We start from the raw sequence: 21,030 nt of genomic DNA, 5'->3' as shown, positions 1-21,030 counted from the left end.
AAATTGGCTATTACAGGCTGGAAGGAAGCTACATTTAGGGCGTCCGAGGAAATCTGCACAAGGACGATCTATTTTAGTTGTTAAGAATGGAAGCTGTGTGCCTAAAATGGGCGAGAAAAATATCCATCGTCCAAAATCCACCTGATCCAAATGGAAACCTCCAAGACAAATGTTTAGATTTCTTTTTTTTTTCACTGCAGTGTCAAGTTGAAAGTGAATTTAGCAGTTTGATGTCAGCCAATGAAAGGGTATAGAGGAGTTCCCGTCGTGGCGCAGTGGTTAACGAATCCGACTAGGAACCATGAGGTTGCGGGTTCGGTCCCTGCCCTTGCTCAGTGGGTTAAAGGATCTGGCGTTGCCATGAGCTGTGGTGTAGGTTGCAGACGCGGCTCGGATCCCGAGTTGCTGTGGCTCTGGCGTAGGCCGGTGCCTCCAGCTCCGATTCAACCCCTAGCCTGGAAACCTCCATATGCCGCGGGAGCGGCCCAAGAAATAGCAACAACAACAAAAGACAAAAAAAAAAAAAAAGAAAGGGTATAGAGAGGGTCTCAGGGGGGCATCTAGAGAGAGCTGCAGGTGGAAATACAGGAGCAGAGCACGAAGACATTTACTCCAGGGAAGGTTATAAAGGCACGGCCTTCCGCACCCAGCGCCCCTTGAGCACAGCTGCCGTGGGGAAGTGCAAAGTGCCTGGGATTAGGACAACTGTCCACTTAAATTCCTGCTACTAAAATACTGTAACCCAACGAAATGCCAACCACAGGAGACTGATTGCATAAATCAGTTATAATGTGGATTGTGAAAGAATAATGAAATCAGAAAGGATTCTTGTTATCGTCTGTAAAACAAATTACAAAACAGATCCCGTTTTCACAAAACACTGGCATTGATAGATCAGCACAGAGAGACTTAAAAGGTAATATATGAGCACAGACAAGGAGCTGAAATGAGGCAAACTGAAACGTCCACAGCGGTTATTGATGGATGGGATTATGGATGACCGTTATTTTCTTCTTTGCATTTTTCTCTGTTTTCAGGTTTTCTAACTTGATTATACACCAGATATTACTTTTAACATTTCTAATACTTCTGTCCTCCCAAAACATGAAGCTTCTACTGCTGTTGCTTTTAGAAGGGCTTTCTCTTCTAAAAACCAAACTTTTCACCTTCTAGTTGCCAGTGAACATTAAATTAATGCACACAATGACTGTTATGTATTAATAAGCAGTTGCTTTACTGATAATGGAAAACTGTCTAATTGGATTATTTTCCACGTTAAGGGTTATTTTAATACTGTTGTGATTTGATCTGAATAAAAGTTATTAAGTGGGTATTGGTTTCCTTGCAGATGAACAGGGAATTAGAATGAATCAAATGTTAAGACTTTCTTCACGCACAACATCAACGAGGTTTCATTTTTGTGCTGAAGAAAACATCCCAACACGCACGTGTGCACACACACTTCCAAAATTCCAAAAACTCCAGTCATGTCTAAAAACTTAGCCTCTGAGGTTGTGAGTTTTAAATCCATCCTAACCATTCAGCAAGCATTGCTGGGAAACCTGGACAGCTGCATGCAAAGCAATGAAACTAGAACACACCCTCACACCATGCACAACAATAAACTCAAAATGGCTGAAAGACTTAAATATACGACAGGACACCATCAAACTCCTAGAAGAAAACATAGGCAAAACACTCTCTGACATCAACATCATGAATATTTTCTCAGGTCAGTCTCCCAAAGCAATAGAAATTAGAGCAAAAATAAACCCATGGGACCTCATCAAACTGAAAAGCTTTTGCACAGCAAAGAAACCAAAAAGAAAACAAAAAGACAACTTACAGAATGGGAGAAAACAGTTTCAAATGATGCAACTGACAAGGGCTTAATCTCTAGAATATATAAGCAACTTATACAACCCAACAGCAAAAAGACCAATCAATCAATGGAAAAATGGGCGAAAGACCTGAATAGACATTTCTCCAAAGAAGATATACAGATGGCCAACAAACACATGAAAAAATGCCCAACATCACTGATCATAAGAGAAATGCAAATCAAAACTACCATGAGATATCACCTCACACCAGTCAGAATGGCCATCATTAATAAATCCACAAATAACAAGTGCTGGAGGGGCTGTGGAGAAAAGAGAACCCTCCTGCACTGTTGGTGGGAATGTAAACTGGTACAGCCACTATGGAGAACAGTTTGGAGATACCTTAGAAAGCTATACATAGAACTTCTATATGACCCCGCAATCCCACTCTTGGGCATCTATCCGGACAAAACTCTACCTAAAAGAGACACATGCACCCGCATGTTCATTGCAGCACTATTCACAATAGCCAGGACATGGAAACAACCTAAATGTCCATCGACAGATGATTGGATTCGGAAGAGGTGGTATATATACACAATGGAATACTACTCAGCCATAAAAAAGAACAACATCATGCCATTTGCAGCAACATGGATGGAACTAGAGAATCTCATACTGAGTGAAATGAGCCAGAAAGACAAAGACAAATACCATATTATATAAAAACCCACGTGGCATGACTGTGAAGTACAGAACCCTAAGTCGCCCACTAGCGAGGGGACTTTCAACATGTCCCATCAATTCCAAACAATTGCAGAAAGAGCCACAACGTGGAGCAGGGCTGAACCAGAACCAACGGGCTTTTTCCTACACTCACAGGCGGTTTTACTTTCTCAAGCATTTACTTGTTTCCACTTGCCAAGATATTTTTTCTGGAAAAAAAAAAAGAAGAAGAGGAAGAAAAGTCCTTTTGTGAAAGGCAGCTGCAGAAAGTGAGATGCAATCTTTTATTTGCCCTGTTAATATCCTCATATTCTGTGCTGATTAGCAGTTTTGGTTTAATTATATATGCCATACTGATCTCAGATAAGAGCGTTCTACCTCAGCCCAGCAATGCTTTAATTTCCAATGTTCCCGGCTGGTTTCTACTTAGTGCTCCTTCCCCCAGACTCCACCTTGATTTCCTCCTGTTTTTCATCCTGACACTCACGCAAATGACTGGTAATATCCTTTCTAGAGACTGACTCCCAATTACAACTCTCTTCAGTTTATAGCTTGGGATAGGCAGGCATGAGCCCATAAAAATACAATCTTTAATCTTAAGGACTTCCTGTCCATCCAGGCGTCAGAGCAGACCCAACGGCACCAAGCGAGCAGCGTGACCGGCCGTGGCTCCCAGGCTGGATAAACAACCCTGATTAAGAGGTACCTTCTCCATGTTTCTGCATTTGAAACAGTCCTCTTGCCTATGCTGAAATTTCAGTTGGTTTCTCCAGGAATAAAATGAAGCATGTTCTGAGGGTGAATGCAGGAGTGTAGGATTTCCTTCCCTGGGTTAGAGAAGCCTAACGACTCCTCTGGGCCTTCCCATGGTGCCCAGAAGCCACCATAAGGGGGCGGGGGAGGGCTGTTTCACTCAGACCCAGTTAGTTTTTCTTGCAGTTCCAGTGTCCTGAAACATTTGTCTCAGAGCCACCCCCTCACTTTCTAAAGCTCTTAGGACTTCCCTTGGTGTCACAGTTGAAATAGCCCAGCCTCAGCCCATCAGCTTAAGAGTCCTGTACGTTCGAATCGGTTTTGAAACCAAGCCCATCTCGGACTTCCTGGTTCTCTGCATTATCTTGATCTGGATCCCCTCCTTTGCCCGTGAGAAACACATACTTCCCTGAAAACAATGGGCTGAGGAAAGCTGAGAACCGGCATTGCTTTCTCATAAATCTAATTTCCAATTTCCCACCAGTCTGGGTTCCATGCGCAAAGCCTAACACATACGCCCCTGTGGAAAACGCACGACCATGTCCACTGACCTGCCTCCCCTTATTCAGCTGTGCCTTCTCCTTGGTGGGAAGAAATAATAAAACTCAGCAGGAGGATTCTAGAAGGAGGTTATTAGAAATGGGGAGGTGTGTGATAATTTCTCTTTTTCATCCGGGCGGGCGGGGGGTAGAGGAGAGATTTATTTACCCGGAGCAAGTGCAGATGAATATTTTTCCATGATAACCTGCAGTTCCCTGGATTCATCCACAGTTTTATCGTGCTATAGAACAATATGGTAAAAGCATCTAAAGGAAAGTATGATAACATGAAATCATCTTGCATGAGGGTAACCTGATCGTTATTTCCAAATTTTGATACAACATGGAAATATAAAATAACTTCTTGTAGATACTAATAAAAATAGCATACAAACACTGGAATGAATATAACACATCCTGTAACTGAAAACAGCCCTAATAGAATTTTCTGTCACTGAAAGTTCAGATTCATCATGAATCCTTCATTTTAGGCTTCTTAGACTCAAATGCACTTTATTGAGACAGTTTATCATAAATAGGGTATGTTATTTCTATTTGGTTAAAATCTCTTTTTTACTTTTGTGATAAAAAATTAAAATGTAGTATGCTGAAATCTAAGAAACATTAAGTATTACCTCCCTATAAAAATTCTATTCCTTTATACATGTCATTCCTATATACAAGTCATGGCAATGGTTCAAATCATACGGTATGATTAATATTTCTTTCTCTCTTTTTTTTTTTTTTTTTTTTTGTCTTTTTAGGGCTGCACCCACAGCATATGGAGGTTCCCAGGCTAGGGGTCGAATGGGAGCTACAGCTGCCGGCCTAGGATCCAAGGCAACTCAGGATCCAAGATGCATCTGTAACCTACACCACAGCTCACAGCAATGCTGGATTCTTAACCCACTGAGCAAGGCCAGGGATTGAACCTACGTCCCCATGGATGCTAGTCAGATTCACTTCCACTGAGCCACAACAGGAACTCCAGTATTTCTTAGGAGTTCGTGAGATGTTGTGCTCATGTAGAGTTATAGCAAAAGTAAGATTTCCTCTTCAACATCTCTGCTAAGACGGTGCAGGAATGGTGCTTATGGTACCAAGCAGCCTTTAAGAGTTCACACGGATTCTAGATCTGATCATAAACTGTTTGATAATGACTTTAAGTACAATACAAACCTATAGTTGGAAAATAAAAGATATAAAGAGGCTTATCTGCTAACATTTATCTTTAAAATAAATAAAATCTTGGTAATGTGAATATGTCCTAGAACAAGAAAAATCTCCCTTGAATGTAAACTGGTGAAGCCACTGTGGAAAACAGTGTGGAGGTTCCTTAAAAAACTAAAAATAGAGTTCCCATATGATCCAGCAATCCCACTCCTGGGCATGTATCTGGAAAGGATGAAAACTAATTCAAAAAGATATGTGCGCCCCAGGAGTTCCCACTGTGGCTCAGCAGGTTACGAACCTGACTAGTATCCATGAGGATGTGAGTTTGATTCCTGGCCTCACTCAGTGGGTTAAGGATCCAGCATTGCTGTGAGCTGTGGCATAGGCTGGCAGCTACAGCTCCAGTTCAAGCCCTAACCAGGGAAATTCTATATGCTGGAGGTGCCACCCTAAAAAAAAGAAGAAAAAAAAAAGAGATACATGAGCCCTGGTTCACTGCAGCACTATTTATAATAGCCAAGACATGGAAGCAACCTAAATATCCACTGACAGGTAAATGGATAAAGAAGATGTGGTGCATATATATACAATGCTTTATTCAGCCATAAAAAAAGAATGAAATCATACCACTTGCAAAAATATAGATAGACCTAGAGATTATCATACTAAGTGAAGTAAGTCAGGCAGAGGAAGACAAATACCACATGCTATCACATATGTGCAATCCAAAACATGATAAAAATGAACTTGTTTATGAGATAGAAACAGACTAAGACAAAGGAAACAAACCTATGGTTACCAAAGGGGAAAAGAGGTGAGAGACAAATTAGGGATAAATTAGAGATAAATTTGGGATTAACAATTACACACTAGTGTATATAAAGAAGATAAACAACAAGGGCCTACTGTATAGCTCAGAAAACCATATTCAAAATCTTAAACCATAATGGAGAAGAATCTTAAAAAGAATATGTATGTATAACGGATTCACTTTGCTGTGTACCTGAAACAACACTATTATAAATCACCTATAGTTCAGTTTTTAAAAGTCCCTTTGAAAATCAGTTTTTGTTCTCTGTGTTAATCATTCAGGAAGTTTAAAACTTGAAAAAAAAAATAGTGACAGTAGAGAGAAATCAGAACAGAAACTAAAAGCCCTGAGTCCCCATTCCCGGCATGACTCCAACAAACTGTGTCCCCTTCTTTGGGCCTCAGCACCCCCCCGGGGAGTCTCCTCTCAGGGTACAAGGCCCATGTCAGGCCCCAATGGAGACCCTCCAACAGCTCTTTACAAACTCACTCAGTCTGCCCTCCCCAGACCACAGGTCATTAAGTGAGAGAACTGAGGCCCAGGGAGGCAAGCTTTCTGCAGAAACAGAGCTGCCAATGGCAGCCGTGCAAGGCCTTCAACTCTTGTTCAGTTGAAAAAGGGCAAGAGGAGACAGCACCGGCAAGAAATGTCAGGAGGCTTATTTGCACAGCAGGGAGATGCACTGGTCTCCCCTGGCCGATCCACACAGGGACTGGGCTCTCGGGGGCAATGGAAGGGTTGGGTGACCAGACCCCACCATCTGATCCTTAAGTTGCAGAATCTGAACTTCAAAATAACGACGTACGGAACACCCAGGGGGGATGACACCACTGCATGTTCACACTGGCAAGAGTGACAGGGGACTAGTTCCACAGACCTGAGAGCCACTGCAGTCATGAAGGAGCCATTCAAATGGTCTCATGTCTTCAGTGGTTTTCATACTCTTTTCTAAAAAATGTAAACAAAGTAGACTTAAAAAAAAAAAAAAAGGAACTTATTGCATCTCATCTTTTATCATAATGAGTGAGCGAAGGTCACAACTGCACTGCAGGACAGATTCCCCTCTGCAAAGTCCCGAGGAAAACCTCTAAACACCTGGCATTTCCCCAGCTGGCTCCAGCCTGTTTCTTAAAGGTGCAAAGTCTTCCATTTTAAGAAAGGCCCGCTTGTGATCGGCGATTTTTTTCATAGACTACACAATCAGTGTCTACAAGGCAAGCTACCTACTTTCCCCAATTCCCACCTCTTGTCAAAGATTTGGAAACAGTGGTGCAGACACCACTTTTTTTTTTTTCAAATATCTTTTTATACAAAACCTTTAATCCTAAAATTGGATTATTTCATTTGTTTGAGCTGCTTGTAAGTGATCAAGAATAACTGCTCAAAGACTGAAGAACTGAGATGCTGATTTAATTGCTTTATTTTCTGTGTTCAGCGATAGCTCTTTCTAAAATAGGCACTCTGTTCCTGAGATCTAGAGGGAATACCTGTCCTATCTGCATCACTCTGTGACTCTCTAAACTAGGAAAGTGACCTGTGCTGAGTGACAAAGGGTTTGGTGCCTTTTTAAAAAGACAGTGGACTCCAGACGCTGTTCCTACCCAGTGATTCTAACCTGACATCATCCTGTCATGATGATAAATTGTGTATCCAGTTCAGAGTTGGAGCAGATGGAAGAGGGCAGGTTATTAAAGCCAAAATCTGTTTCCCACACAAAAGGATAATTGTTTACTTCTCGGTGAAACATAGATTTCTCCTCCAGGAAACTTTGGATGTTCTAGTTTTAGTAACTGAAGTCACTATGCAGTTAAGGCCACTTAGATTATAATAAGATTAATTTTGGTTCTAAATGAAGTTACATAGAAGGCACTCATTCATTGATTTGCCAAGTTCATTGAGTGCCTGCTAGCTTCCAAGAATAGAAAATTCTACCAGAAAATGATACTGTGAAAATACATGATATTTTTCTTTCCATTAAATGCTTCAATTGTGGGCAAATAAAACTTAGAGTGTGTTACTGCAGCCCAGACATATAGAGGGACTGTTTTATGATGTCCTCTAAGAAGGCAAAAAGGAGATGAGACAGATTTGGGCTTTTAACACACTTGTGAATTCATTCGTCTTCAAGGGTTTTCAAAAATCCAGATTTCAAAAAGTAAACCCATAGCTGGAGAAAAATAACAAAAAATAAAGTAAAAGCTAACATGAACTCCTGTTTATGAATCTTAGAGGTCTATTCCAGCCACAGTAAAAGACCATCAAGAGATTTTAGATCCAACTTTATTGATTTAGTCATTCACTCTTAATTCAGCAACTATTTATTGAGCTCTAGTATGTGATGGTATTGGAGAACCTTCTGGAAAACTGTCATTGCTCTATTATTGACGTGCCCAGAGTCATCCTGGCTCCAGAAATTCCCCCCAGAGTCTCAAGTGTACCTTTGGTGAAGGTGAATGTCCCCACTGCGCTGGACAGTTTTCATCTTTCATCACCTACTTCTACAACAATTCCAAGAGGTCACAGGTGTCAATTAACATACCTGTATCTTGGGCAGCAGATTCTGCCCAGTATCACAGGTAAAGGGACAGAGCTGGGACTGGAATTGAGGTCTGACCTGTCCCCAAGTCCTCTCCTTTCACTGCACCACATAATCTCCCAAGGAAATCATGAAGAAATAACTGAAGAAAATGCATGGTTGCATTTTAATGTTGGTATTGATTTTTTTTTCCTTAATGAGTTACAGCTCAGACATCTTATTTCCAGAACAGATAATTGTGAATTCCTATGAGCCAGTATTTGCCAAAACTTACCAGAGATGCCTGATGTTTGAAGGGACGATCTCAGGGACATTGGATTTACCTATTCCTCTAGCTTTCCTAAGCCATCTTCCTGAATAGCGATATCATCAAGCCCCCAAACGACTAGATTATATTATCTTCACTCTCTGAGAGGAAATTCATTACACAAGCTGAAACTTAATGTAATGTCCTGGGATTCGAAGGGATGGCATAAAAGGCTTTCATTAGAAGAGTTCATTCATGCAACCAATCCGTACTGAATGCCTCATTATGCCAGCCCTGTGCCTGAAGAACTATGTTGAACAAAAGTGGATTTGGTCTTTATGCTCATCAAACTTATATGCATTTAGTGCAAGATAGAGATAATGATCCCACACAAGCTGCAACTCTGCCAAGTACTTTTAGGGAGAGAAACACGGATGCTCTAAGGGTGGATCAAGAAGGAGTTTGACTTAGCTAGGAAATTCTCCTGCCAAATGATCAAAATTGTCAAAATAGTGTTAATCAACTCTAAAAAAATGTTAAAAATAAATAAAAAAGGAAAACTGGAGGGTGCCATGCTGCAGGTGAGGGGTTTGGTGACTAACACAGAGAGTTGCTCTTAATGCAAATATTCTGAAGTAGAGATTATAGAGGGATCATGTAACACGGAGAGTTTCCTTCATGTCACACACATGTACAATTTCAATGATCAAAATATTAAATTTTATTTTAATTGAGGTATATCGCAAACTATCTCTTTTTGTTAGAATCCAGACATGAAGCATTCTTTGTAAAATTAGGTCAGTTACAACCATGTTTCACTACTTGATTGTGGGGTTTCATTAACCTTTTATTTGACTTGGACCAAATCTAATCTAATCTAATCTAATACAATACAATCCTCTTTTTTAAAGCTTACTTTCTAGAAACTCAAAGCTGTATCTGTTGTTTGACATGATTCATCTCTCTCTCTCTCTCTCTGTTACTTTAACTTTGTTCTCTTTGTATTTTAATTGCTCTGTCCTAGGTATGCTTTAATATTTAATATGTCAAAAATTCTTTTTGGTAAATTGATAAGTAAAAATAAGAGATTAATAAATAGCATATTTTAATTGTCTCCTGATTTATTGCTAGATTTTTAATATTTTTACTGTGACCTTGGTTGAACCTCAACTAGGAGCTGAAAATTCCTTTGCGTTGTTGAGCAGATTAAAGGAGTGTTAATGGATGAGTTTGTAACAAACCCCAGGGCAGTAAATATCTTGGAACTATCAAGATCAAAGGTCTTAAATATCCTTCTGGAGAGAATGTAAAAATTCACATCTATCTACCTTTCACTCCTCCCCTCTTATTCTTTCTACTACAAGGGGTAGAATGCGGAATAAAAGTGCCTGGCCCTTGAATCGACATTCAACCTCATGCTGCAACAGTCCAATTGGACCACTGCAAACTGCTGAGTTAGGAACTTGTCCACCAGACTTAGACAGAGATGGGGGGAACCAAACCCACAGACATCTCAGGGGCCAGAGAAGATGCTACCCTGGGTGGGGTGGGAGGAGGGGAGCACTCCATGACCAAGGAGGACCAGCACCCACATCTTCCACTCAGAGCAGCCTGACCAGAGCCAGCGTCAGGAGTGCTTACAGGGCTCACACCTAAAGAAGCATTCTCTAAGGAGGCTGTTAGTCCCTGATACTAAACATGTTGTCTGAGAATTACATTGGTCACACTTGGGGGAAATACAAGATTTGGTGCCAAAACTTTTAACCAGTGGAATTTGTATTTAACACAGTAGCAACCTTTTTGATATTTTCCCCCGTTGGTTTAGTTTTTATTTTTTAGACCTGGCCTTAAAAGGTCTGATGACCTTTTAGGACGACCTTTTGCTGACTGTGAGAAATGTCCATCACAGAAAAAAAATCCTTTTCCTCACACGACAAAAACACTTAAAAACGTTTCTTGTACTTGGTAAATACCAAATTCAAAAACTCAATATCCAAACCTGCAAAACTACGAAGTGAAATTTTTCCATCTTCCTTGAAATTAAAGGATGCCTATAAACGTTCAAGATCCTTAGAATAAGATGGGGGAAGTATGGAAAGCAGCAACCTGCCTTATGCTTTCATTCTCCTCCCACCTTGTTAAAATTATGTTTCTGTCGTGGAGCTGAAGCACGGAGAGTGTTTTCCCATTAATCTAGAGCATGAAGGATGTTCTGTCAATGAGCGATTCCCACACAGGTATGATTTGAATGTTTACACAGAACTGTAATGGAAACATTTTAATTAAGCAAATTGCTTCTGTTCCAACTAATCTTCGGTGTGTCGCAAAGCAGATGGCTGCCCTCTAATTCCATTTCTGTAATGGATTTACCTGGATGGGGGTGGTGCTATTTTGAAAAATTACCTGGTCATAATAATATGCCCAGTCCCATTGATAACTAACTCAAATAGTTTTTTTCCGTGCTATGCTGTTACATAGTACCTACCTTTATCTTGGCCATGGACGTTTACAAACTGCACAGGGAAATGCTTATTGTTCATTTGTTTATTAAACTTTAGAAAGATGAACTGCAACCAAATCATATTCAATGAGGAGTAATTAGGAAGCGTCACTGCCTTCACTGGTCCAAGCTTAGTTCAGCTGTTTTTTTTTTTTTTCCCCTGTTTTCCAGGGCCACATCTGCTGCATATGGAAGTTCCCAGGCTAGGGGTTAAATCAGAGCTACAGCTGCCGGCCTACACCACAGCCACAGCAATGACAGACCCAAGCCGTGTCTGCAACCTACATCACAGCTCACAGCAATGCTGGATCCTTAACCCACTGATCAGAGCCAGGAATCAAACCCGCACCGTCATGAATACTGGTTGGGTTCATTTCTGCTGAGCCACAACGGGAACTCATAGTTCAGCTTTTTTAAACCAACCAGTCTACACTAATTCCCAGGTGGGAGCCGGGTTTGGGGAAGACCGAGTGGCCCTTGATCTTTCCAGCATTAGTGGGTCCCAGTGGCTAATCAGCAGGTAACCACACCTGTGCGTTCACTAGAGCAAGGAGACCCAGTGAGTCCACTAGAGGAAGGAGCCCCAGTCCCTCCCACATCACCTAAACGTGTGCCTCTCCCTCCCACAAATGTCGCTTTTGCTTCCAAGTATGTTATACAGTTATGATGAGCTACATAGTTTAAAGGCTACACAAGGAATGGCCACTGTGCTTTTCAGAGGTCAGGACTGGCCCTCCACCCAGCACACTGGAACACCAGTGACTAACCACACTCATCTTCCCTGTCTCCCTCCACAGGGACTTGACATCAAGTAAAGGGAGGTTTCCAGGCTCCGCTGATCAAAGCCCAGCTCCAGTGCTTGAGATAACTTAGGTAAAACTGCCCTCAGATAACCATCTCTTCGGTTTTAACCTCTCTGTAATGAAAGCGTGTGCTGCCTGAAATTTTTCAACTCCTGAATTCATCTCTGGAGGATTTGTGATTCTCATGTTGCAGGAAAAGTCGGGCAAATTTGATGAGTCATTCTTTCTCTTAACTACTGAACCTTTGTGAGTCCAGCTTCATACGTTCTAGCCTCGTGATGTCGTTGGTAAGTGACATTCAAGAAATGAAATAAGAGCTCCAGTCAATGCTTGTTCAAGAAGAGCACAGGAGTTGCTCCACCATGGATCAACCATGGAAAAAAATGGACCCCAAGGGTAATAATACAGAAATACTAGTGTTAAAGAGACAGAGAAAGGGTACTTGTGAGACGAATACGACACAGCCCACCTTCGAAGGCTTGAAGGTTCCTTATGTTAATCTCCACTTGAGGTGTCTTACCAAGCCAAGCTAAGAGTGCTACTCAGCCCGGATGAATGAAGAATAATGCATTTGGAAAAGAATAACACCAAGGAGCCAATAAGGAAGATAACTTCAGACAGCTGTGGTGACAAAAACTGCAAAGGAGAGGTTCCGGTGAATAACAAATGCAGCGAAATGGCAGGGGACCGGGTATGTACACAGCACTGCAGGTGAAGGTGTTTCCTCAGGGGCAGGAACCGAATATCAAAGTCACTGGAAGCCTGTCCCTGGTCTGCTCTGGAAAACTCTTCCCACTCTGTGAGATTTATGCTTATTTCTCAGACTTTCTCACTTTTAAAAAGTTCTAACCTCTTTTGTTTAAATGCATACTTTGGTGTCACGTCTTTTCTCTTATGAAGGATAAATGTTTTTGAACACTAAGCCTGTCCTAAATAAGATTTCCTAGGGAAGGCACTGATGACTCTCGTTTGGAAAATCCTCCTTTATAATTCATTGGTTTCAAAGCAAGTACAGTCAAGTATGGCTTGGATCAAAAAAGCACCATCACTAGAACTGAAAACGGCTGTATTTCTGTGAAAACCCAAAGAGCAAATGAAGATATGCAAATGAGAAAAAAAGAGATTTTTACCCAAAGGATGTTTGCTAGTTTATTGCCAGAGGCTAATAAACACTTGCTTTGAAGTTCACTTAGAATGACCTAAAAAAAACTTTTCTGGGAGTGAGGTGGGGGCACAGCATGTGGAAGTGTCTTGGGCCAGGGATGGAACTCATGCCACAGCAGTGACAATACCATATCTTTAACGGCTAGGCCACCAGGCCACTCCAAAAAAACTCTAAGCTTAGATTAAGCCCAATGAGTTCTGATCACCAGAACATTACAATGTTTCATACCTTGGTAGTGGCTACTATTTGCTAGTTGCTATATAAAGTTAACCAAAAAAACATCAGCCCATAAGGACGATGTGGGATAAACAAATGGACAGAGAGAAAGCCTCCATTTTTATTAGAACATTGATAGAGTAAATACTGATGCAAATATCAGAAGCTCCCTTTTCTTTCTTTATTAGATTAATAAGCATTTATTAACACCACAGTATTGAATCAGGCAGAGTGCCTTCCACTCCTGCCTTATGAGATGGGCTGCTAGTGGGTCTGGGGGGCAGGTGATGGACATTATCTAAGGGGCAGATATTAAAAAAAGAGGAATTAAGACACCCACCCAACAGGAAGTAGAACAAAAAGAAAACACCCTCCAATGTAAAATGTTTTAAAAATTTGGGAATCCTTGAGACTTTTGAATGTTAGAAGGAACGCCATAGAAATAATCTTGTGGCCTTGTTTAAATAAAAAGCATTGTTGGGCAGAGCCTTGACCTTTGCAAAAGTCCTAAAGTAAGAGAACTGCATCTAATCAAAATGGATAGGTCAGTTAAATTAAGGCAAGGCTGACAGAAAATGGTTTTAATTATTCTTCAGAGGTGCTATTCTGCAGGCACCTGGCCCAGAAAATGCAAACACAAAAATAGGATGCAAATGGCTCCCCAGTGTACTCGTACGTCTTAAAGCAATGTTATGGGATTTTAGTCTTGTTTTTAAATTTGCTACTTGTCCTCAAAAGCCATCATGCTTTTCACAACTCTCTTAAGGCTGAGCTGCTGAAGCTTCTTCAGCTTTATGCTGGGCTGTCTACATTTGGCTAAGTACATTTTTTAAAATTTTGTGACTCTGCCATCAACGTAAACTCTGAAGTTCAATGTCAAATGGAATAGTACAACTCTCAGTGGGATCCGTGAAAATGAAAGTGCAAATGGGAACTGGAGGTGTGGTTTCTAATGAGTTAGAAAGAAAAGATGAGTAATGTAACTTCTTCCAGGGTCAAGAATATCTATTTGGGAAATGTGTTGCCTTTTATTCTTTATACTTAGAAAATAAAATAGAATGGCAGAAATTCTATGTTGTCCAGTGAGATTATGGCCAGCTGTCTTTATTTTTGATGATGTGTCAGAGTTGTGTTCCTGTGTACCTAACTCAGGAAAAATAAAGTACCCCATGATTCTGGGGATGAGCGCTGCTTCCTGTTCAAAACTAATGAGAAGAAATGAGGTGTGTGGACTGCTGACACACAAAATAATCACAACAGGTATGATCAATAAAGCCTTTGGTTAATGAGAAATATTATTTCAACCTTTCCACCTACCTTCAAATGGTATCAGATTATCCTTTGTTCTGTGAACTCACCATGTATTTTTATCTCTTCCTCTTTTCTGAAATACTATTCCCTTCTTCTCTCTTTTCGCCAACTGATAACATCTGTTCACTTTCAATTGAGATTGGGCACATTAAGGCTGGTACAGCTGGACAGTTCAGCCCTAATTTCAATGCCACCTCTTCCAAAAAGAGTTTCCCCAAGTATGTCAGGCAGAGGAAATATTTCCTCCCCCATATTTCATAGCATTTTATAAACACTATCTTCTTTTTTTTTTTTTTTTTTTTTTTTTTGTCTTTTTGCGTTTTCTAGGGCTGCTCCCGTGGCATATGGAGGTTCCCAGGCTAGGGGTCTAATTGGAGTTGTAGCCACCAGCCTACACCACAGCCACAGCAACATGGGATCTGAGCCTCGTCTGCAACCTACACCACAGCTCACGGCAACGCCAGATCCTTTAACCCACTGAGCAAGGGCAGGGATCGAACCCGCAACCTCATGGTTTCTAGTCGGATTCGTTAACCACTGCGCCACAACGGGAACACCCTATAAACGCTATCTTCTAACAAGTATTATATTGTATTAGAATTAAATGTTGACATGTGAATGCCAATGTTAGACTACCATTGTCCCTCAGGCAAAGCCCTTGACTTATTCATCCTTCTGTCCCTGGAAATCAGTGGTCCAGACACTGACATATAGTGGTCATTCAACACCTGTTTGTTGGGTCGAATGGATGGCTGAGTGAATGAATGAATGAATTCATTACTCTAAATCAATGCCATTTAGTTGACCTTGGTTCTGAATTATATTAAAATCATAAGATCTTACGGGGATTCTAATGCAGGAGGCAAAAATAGACAGCCTCAGACAAAAATAAGCTGACCTGGAGTTCCCGTCGTGCCTCAGTGGTTAACAAATCCAACTAGGAACCATGAGGTTGCGGGTTCGATCCCTGCCCTTGCTCAGTGGGTTAAGGATCCGGGGTTGCCATGAGCTGTGGTGTAGGTTGCAGACGAGGCTCGGATCCCATGTTGCTGTGGCTCTGGCGTAGGCTGGCGGCTACAGCTCCGATTAGACCCCTAGCCTGGGAACCTCCATATGCCGCAGGAGCGGCCCAAGAAATGGCAAAAAGACAAAAAAATATATAAAATAAAAATAAAAAGTAAGTTGATCTAAGGGGTTTCTAAATCTTTCCTAGCATGAACATTCTATGATTTTTAGGTATCTAAGTGGTAAGCCACCTCCTGTGTCCCTCTGGGCACGGGAGATATAGCATACAGGAAGGATAATGGCATTGTGGCATTGTTTGAGCATGCTTTTACCCTCACCTCCTTTTTCAAGGTATCCTGGAAGTCAGGGTGGCAAATGAGCTCTCAGTGCTACCAGCTTTCTGTTCTTTCCTCTCTCCCTCGTGCAGCAACCCTTCTCTGCGTACCTCCCCCACCCTAACTCAAACAGTGATGTCCAGTGGTTCACAGAGCCCTTTACCTTAGGCCCTGGGAGAGTCAATGTTGCATTGACTTTGGTTGTAGTATCAACTACATTCTTTAAGATTATCTACAGTTTTCAGGATGAAGCACTTCACTGACGTTTTCTCACAAAGCAGATTTTGACACTCATACAGAAAACAATGCTAGCTACCAAAATAGCATCTCTAGGAATTCCCATGTGGCTCAATGGGTTAAGGAACTGGTGTTGTCACTGCTGTGGATCTAGTCACTGCCATGTCACAGGTTCAATCCCTGATCCAGGAACTTTCATATACCGTGGGCACAGCCAAAAAAAACCCCAACCAACCAACCAACCAAACAAACAACAAACAAACAAACAAAAACACAGAATCTCTACAGAGAAAGGAAACTGGCTTGGCAGTAAGTGTTGTAACTACTGTTCAAAGATAACAAAGATGTCCATCAACACATTCACAAATAAAATAGAAATCTTGGAAGAGTGAGGCCGTTCACCAAGAGATTTCTCTGCAAGAAAATGAACTTGCACTCACAGTGCAAGGTGAGCAATTACAGAGAGAAAAGATTTTTCTCTGTCATGAATAAGTGTAGTCTTCTCTCATCTTTGCAGTCAATCATTTATTAGCTCAATAAACATCTTTTTTTTTTCCTTCCATACCAGGCTCCACACAAGGTTATGCAGCCCCTTGGGGATTATTCACAGACTTGGAGTGAAGATCCCATAAACATTGGGAATGCTCAGAACAGAACCACTCCCAGAGTCAGTGTCTCCATTTCACACCACACGTGGGCCGCATCCGCTGCTGTGAGGATAGCACTGGCTCAGCACCAAAGTCCTTTGCCTACATTTTTTAAAAAAGTAAAGTCATTTGAAAAACTTCTGGTTACCAAAGGGGACGGGGTGAGGCAGGAAGGTGGGAGGGATGGACTGGAGGTTAGGGATTGGCACATGCACACTGACGTATATGGAATGACTGGCCAATGGGGACCTGCTGCATAGCACAGAGAACTTTACTCAGTATTCTGTGATGATCGATGTGGGGAAAGAATCTGAAAGAGAGTGAAGGTGTGTACGCATGTGTAACGGAGTCGCTTTGTTGTACAGCAGAAATTATCACAACATTGTAAGTCAACTATACTTCAATAAAACTTACCAAAAAAGGAAAATCATATCACCAGTATTTTAAATACCTACTTTTGCAATCTGTCCCAATGGTTAGGTAATTTTCATTAGAAATAGAACCATAGTTTCTACTTTCAAAGAACTGAAATATTGATGAGTATTAGTGAAATATTTAAATAATGATAAAAATGAACTGAAGTGGTAGATTAATTATACAATATTGAGGAGGAGCAGACTTAGTTTTTTCCAGAGACATGATAATCCATGAGTTTGAATTCTGATTCTGACTTTCATTAGTTTAAAAAGCTCTCTAAATCCCAGCTCTTTTTATCTTCAAAATGTTCAGAGTTGTTGTGAAGATAAAGTGTTTAGCAGCAAATCATAGCTATTTTTACAAGCTGAAAAGGCTTCGTGGAGGAGAATTTGAGCTCATCTTGAAAGGGCGATAGAAGTTGGGTAAATAAAAAGAAGAGAATGTTCTTACTTGAACAGTATCAGGAAACAAAGTCACAGAAGCCATTCTGCTTATCTTGCTCAGAATGCAAAGGCTCGGAGAGATACCTTAATTATATCTAATACACTCAAAATTCATTTTCCCTTAAAATGAAGCATCGCTTGCAATCTATCAACCAAGTACACTATCTGGAATTCCCTCACCACTTTCCTGGGTTTAATGGGCTAATTACTCTGGCTGAGTTTTAATCCCAGTTTAGTTGCAGCCTCCTTTCTGTGGTTCCTCACTCCAGATGTTATGTGGATTAACCAATCAATCTGAAACACCTTGTAAAAACATGTCAGGCTTTCTAATTCCTTTCTGAATTAAGTTCTGTTCAATTCACATATTTACTGTGATGGAGTTTAAGCTGCCTGTACAAATGGCAGCCCACCTGACCCAAAATTCCAACACTTCACCAGCTTGTTGGTCTGACATCACTTTAATATTGCAAAAGCAGCAAAAACATCACTTCCAAATTCTATCTAATCAGTGGACGTCCCAGGGTAAGATTGCTGGGCTGTTCTGTGCAGACAGATTTAGTTACTGCCTCTCTTCCATTGAGTCTCATTTACAGAATGATGCCAAAATTTCTAAGCAGTGCAAAAACAATTTAAAAACCACAGTGAGAACTGGACTTTGTAGCTTTACCCATCTTTTTTTTTTTTTTTTTTTTTTTTTTTTGCTATTTCTTGGGTCCCTCCCGCGGCATACGGATGTTCCCAGGCTAGGGGTCTAATTGGAGCTGTAGCCGCCAGCCTACGCCAGAGCCACAGCAACACAGGATCCGAGCCTCGTCTGCAACCTACACCACAGCTCATGGCAACGCCAGATCCTTTAACCCACTGAGCAAGGGCAGGGATCGAACCCGCAACCTCATGGTTCCTAGTCGGATTCGTTAACCACTGCGCCATGACGGGAACTCCGCTTTATCCATCTTAATGTCCAGAAGATAATGAGGTTCTCTGTTGGGTTTAGTTTAGTTTTGTTTTTCCATGAGAAAGAGGTGTAATTAATCATATCAGTATTCTGGCCAGACTCCTAGCTATGACACCAAAGAGGGCTGAGCTAGCTGGAGCTGCTCAGTAGCAGGAGCAATCTTCCTCTGCCAAACCCTTGAGACCCCCACGGACTGCATGGTAAGCAGTGCCGACCCAGTTCTCTGCAGAGTAAGTTCTTCCCAGCCAGAAATTGCCTGCACAACCCTGGGCAGAGGCTTAAGCTCAAAACCAAGACTGAACTTGACACACTAACAAGTTCAGTGGGTGAGTCAGCACAGGCAAAAAACCAAATGGGAGTCCCTGAGGCAAATAGTGCTTTTCCTGCTCAAATGGATCTACTTCTAGTTACCAAGTAGCAAGAATTAGTCACACTTGCATTTGTTTTTAATTTTAGTTATTGATACTTCTTGGCCATTTTCTAGAAATACTTTTCTTCCAGAAAACTTTTCTGTGGTAAGCGTGGGGGTAGGGGGTTGGGGGGAGAACATCCTAATTATTGTTTGTAAAACAAACAACAGCAAAGAAACAAATAAACAAAACAAAACAAACAAAACCAAAATCAATAGATTTGACCTTAATGTAGTATTCTGTAACTATTTTCTAGACAAACTGTATTTCCAACATACAGCAGAGCAGTGATAACTTGCAATATAACCTGAAAATACTGTAATAGCTGATGAAATGACTTCTCACTGTCCCTTAGCCATGCTATTGTATAGCTAAGTATGTCAACACTGACGCTGTCAGGATTTTATCATTTAAATATATTCACTTTAAAATTTATTTCCTGCAAACATAGACTTTAATCTTTAGGAAAACACATGAAAGTATTATTCCCAGGGAAATACCCTATTTACATTCACTAGCATTTAGATAAAATGCCTTAATTTACAATCTTTGTGCATTGATACCATAGATGGGGTCTTTTAAATAAATCAGAGTTTCCAAAGAGTTTTGTTGTTGTTGTTGTTTTAATCTTAACTCTATGTGGTCAACATAGAAAGTTGGGAGTTCCTGTTGTAGCTCAGCAGGTTAAGAACCCAACTAGTATCCATGAGGATGTAGGTTCAATCCCTGGCCTTGCTCAGTGGGTTAAGGATCCAGCGCTGCCACAGACTGCGGCATAGTTTGCAAATGTGGCTCAGATCCTGCATCGTCGTGGCTGTGGTGTATGCTGTCAGCTGCAGTTCTGATTCAAACCATAGCCTGGGAACTTCCTTACGCCACAGGTGCAGCCCAAAGAGGAAAAAAAAATTACATAGAAAGTTGTCAAAGATAAGGCTGATTATGTACTGACTAAGAATACAATCTGTGACTTCAAAGCATCTCTAGAGTCAGTTCCTAGTATCAGTTTACTTGATGTATTTCCTCTTTCTCTTTAAATAAATTACAATTTTAAAAAAAGCAGACATGAATCTTAGTAAAAGAGCCCTCTCTGAAGAAAAAGAGGGAAAAAAGTTGTCAAAAGCTTCTGACCAGGAATTCCACCTCAGAAGTCTAGAAGAGTCTCAAAATGGTGGCATCCATCTGGCTGTCGGTTTGAAGACTAGACAGTGCTAGCAAAGCCGTTGCCGTGGCGACCAGGCAGCAGCCCACCTCGGCCTCCTCTCGGAACTCAGAACTTATCTGACATCTCCGTTGCTGCTGCCTGGGTCACAGCTCCCCTTTGAAGGGGTTTCAAAGTAAAACAAGATAAGAAGCACCTTTTCAAAAAGAATCTTTCCAGCAGAGTACTATGAAGTGAAAGAGTGAAGTGCAAGTGCGCTGGTATCTTCCCCAGAGTGCTTTCTTGTCTTTTCACAGATAAGATAAGTAAACTTGCCAAGGTGGGGCCGGGGGTGGGGGCGGCGCTAGGGGAGCAGAGAGCCACCACATGAGAGACAGAGGGTTCCTATTCTCCCATCACTCAGTGGAAAGTGCTGGCATGTGGGGCCGGCTGGCCAGCTGGCTGGCCGTTCACCCTGCTGGACCAGGAATCCAGGAAAGACAGTGGGGAAAAAGGTAGTGATGGCGTCCCCTGGATCATAACCACTAGCTGGTAATGCACGAATGAGGGGAATTGGGTCCAAGGGTTGGAGCTCATTAATTATGCAATTATTTAGTGTAGGATATAATCAGTGTTAGGAGAAATCTGTTATCAACTAGCTAAGGAGCTAAAGTACATAAATTTCAACATAAAAAAATATTTTTGTCTTTTTTAGGGCCGCACCAGCAGCATATGGAGGTTCCCAGACTAGAGGTTGAATCGGAGCTGTAGCTGCCATCCTATGCCACAGCCTTAGCAAGACCAGATCTGAACCGTGTCTGCCACCTACACCACAGCTCT

General features: G+C 41.4%; 2 long non-coding RNA genes across 12 annotated transcripts in view; one reads left to right on the top strand and one right to left on the bottom strand.

The window, feature by feature from the left end:
• Nucleotides 1-21,030, bottom strand: part of LOC110255853 (uncharacterized) — a 386,752-nt gene that overhangs the window by 225,492 nt on the left and 140,230 nt on the right. The window lies entirely within an intron of this gene.
• On the top strand, nt 3,092-14,360 carry LOC146398713 (uncharacterized). Its single transcript, XR_014819935.1, has 2 exons — nt 3,092-3,251; nt 11,906-14,360. It is a non-coding gene; the product is annotated as an uncharacterized LOC146398713 (long non-coding RNA).

Source organism: Sus scrofa, chromosome 11, assembly GCF_054392235.1.
Source record: "Sus scrofa isolate SSC_HxYL_T2T_F1_AM1 chromosome 11, Sscrofa_HxYL_maternal_Yorkshire_Landrace_v2.0, whole genome shotgun sequence".
Classification (NCBI taxonomy): Eukaryota; Metazoa; Chordata; class Mammalia; order Artiodactyla; family Suidae; genus Sus; species Sus scrofa.
The sequence above is the reverse complement of the archived record's forward strand: the minus strand, read 5'-3'. Positions and strand labels throughout refer to the sequence as shown.